Below are 2,500 nucleotides of genomic sequence, written 5' to 3' on the forward strand. Positions count from 1 at the left end.
ATACATATATATATATATACATATATATATATATATACATATATATATATACATATATACAAAATGTCGCAATGGGATCTAATGACAGTGGATGGACAAAAGATCACGATGGGAAGTAATGATAGTGGAGAGCAAAATATCACGTTAGGATATAATGATAATGGAGGAGAAAATATCACGGTAGGATATAATGTCAGCTAAGGACAAAATATTATTTTAGGAAGGGATACCGGACAGAATGTCAATGAAGGCCAAAATATCATGATAGGATGTAATGACAGTGGAAGGCAAAAGATCACGATGGGATGTAATTATAGTGCAGGAAAAAATATCACGGTAGGATATAATGTCACTGGAGGACAAAATATAATTCTAGAAAGGGATGCCGGACATAATGTCACTGAACGACGGGAGGCCGGCGTGAATCTCGGTGACGTAGGGGGACAAAATGTACAAAAGAGATCGGATGACCGTGATCGACCGGATGTCCGTGATGGGGGAAATGTTAATTTTGATGGGAAAAATGTTAATGAGGCATTGAATGTCAACGAAGGACCAAATAATAATATAGATCAAAGTATAAATAAAAAACAAAATGATAATGTAAGACATGATATTGAAACAAAATGTGTCAAAAAGAAAATAATCACGAGTTTCTTAAAACCATGTACTTTAATGCTCGTAGTAATAGGAACAAATTTCAAGAAATACCGGCGTATGTCAAAAGCGAAAATCTCGATATGATAGGAATAACTGAGACATGGTTAAATGGTACAGAGTTCGAAGCTGAATTTAATATTGTGGGATTTAAACACTTTCATCAGGATAGAAACTACAAGAAAGGTGGGGGTGTTCTGTTGTACGTTAAAAAGAATGGTCATGTTTGTGTTTTAGAGAAAGTGAAACAGGATGCATATGATAGTTTGTGGGTTGAGTTAACCCAAACAAATGGACAAAAAAATGAATATAGGTGTAATATACAGGCCAAAGACATTATCATTAGCAGACGACAAAATGTTATTTCAAGAACTGTCTAGTTTCTGCAACCGGGATTTATTTATAATGGGTGATTTCAATTTTACTGACATTGATTGGATGACCCTTGAAAATGGCCATATAGGTAGTCACTTGATTGATTTTCTTGGTGACAATTACTTAATTCAGCATGTAAAAGAGCCCACAAGATATGGAAACTTACTCGATCTTTTGATCACTAGCCGCGAAAGCATGGTAACTGATGTAGAAGTCCGTGAATCTGTTGCAAATAGCGATCACAACTTAGATTCAAACTCTTAAAACAATTTTAGAATAGATACTTGTGTTTCTAAAATACCCGATTTCAGTAAAGCTCAGTTCATAGGACTCCGTCAGGAGCTTCAGCTTACAGATTGGGAGGCAAAATTAAACGAAAGACCTGTAGATCAGATGTGGGAAATATTTCAAAATACGCTCACTAAGATGATTCAAACTTACATTCCTTTTAAGGACAGACGTCCCCCAAATCAGGCTCGCCCAAAGTGGCTCGACAAAGAAACTGAAAAAAGTATTGCTAAAAAGAGACAGGCTTATAAGAAATATAAGTGCTCGGGTGCATCTAATGACTATGAAAGTTATGTATCAATACAGAGAGATTTAAAAAAGACAATAAGAAAAAGAAAACGACAATATGAAATGAACATCGCTGATAAATCCAAAGAGAATCCCAAAGAATTCTATAGTTACATTAGAGATAAAAAGGTTGTTAGGAATCACATTGGTCCACTATCATCTGCTGACGGTCAACTTCAATATTCAAATGAGTGAATGTGTAATATCTTAAACAATTACTTTAGCTCGGTATTCGTAAACGAAACACCTCAAAATGAATTCCAAACTGAAACCTGTGAAAAGTCTAGAATAAACTTACTCACTACGGTAAATATAACAAAGAAAAGAGAATAGAAGCTAGCTAACGTTACTCCCATATTCAAAAAAGATAGACAAAAAGAAGCCAAATAACTATAGGCCTATAAGTTTGACTTCAATCGTAGGAAAAATAATGGAAACTATCATCAGAGATGCTATCGAACATCATTTAGAAAGTAACCGTTTGATAAATGATAGCCAGCATGGTTTCAGACGGAAACGTTCTTGCGTGACTAACTTACTCGAACTCTACAACACAGTTATCTCGAATTATGACAAAAGAAACAATCTAGATTTAATATATTTAGACTTTGCAAAAGCTTTTGATACCGTCCCACACGAAAGACTACTTACTAAATTAGCTTCGCACGGAATAAGTGGCAGCCTATTAGGTTGGACTAGTAATTGGTTGAATGGTCGAAAACAGAGAGTTGTTTTAAATGGAAAAACTTCTAGAATGAAAAATGTTACAAGTGGAGTTGCTCAGGGTTCCGTTCTTGGACCACTTCTATTCATAGTATATATAAATGATATAGACCATGGACTAAAATCTACTGTTTCCAAATTTGCTGATGATACAAAACTGTGCGGAGTG

The sequence above is a fragment of the Oratosquilla oratoria genome, chromosome 20 (assembly GCF_046742065.1).
Source record: "Oratosquilla oratoria isolate Oo_2021 chromosome 20, ASM4674206v1, whole genome shotgun sequence".
Lineage (NCBI taxonomy): Eukaryota > Metazoa > Arthropoda > Malacostraca > Stomatopoda > Squillidae > Oratosquilla > Oratosquilla oratoria.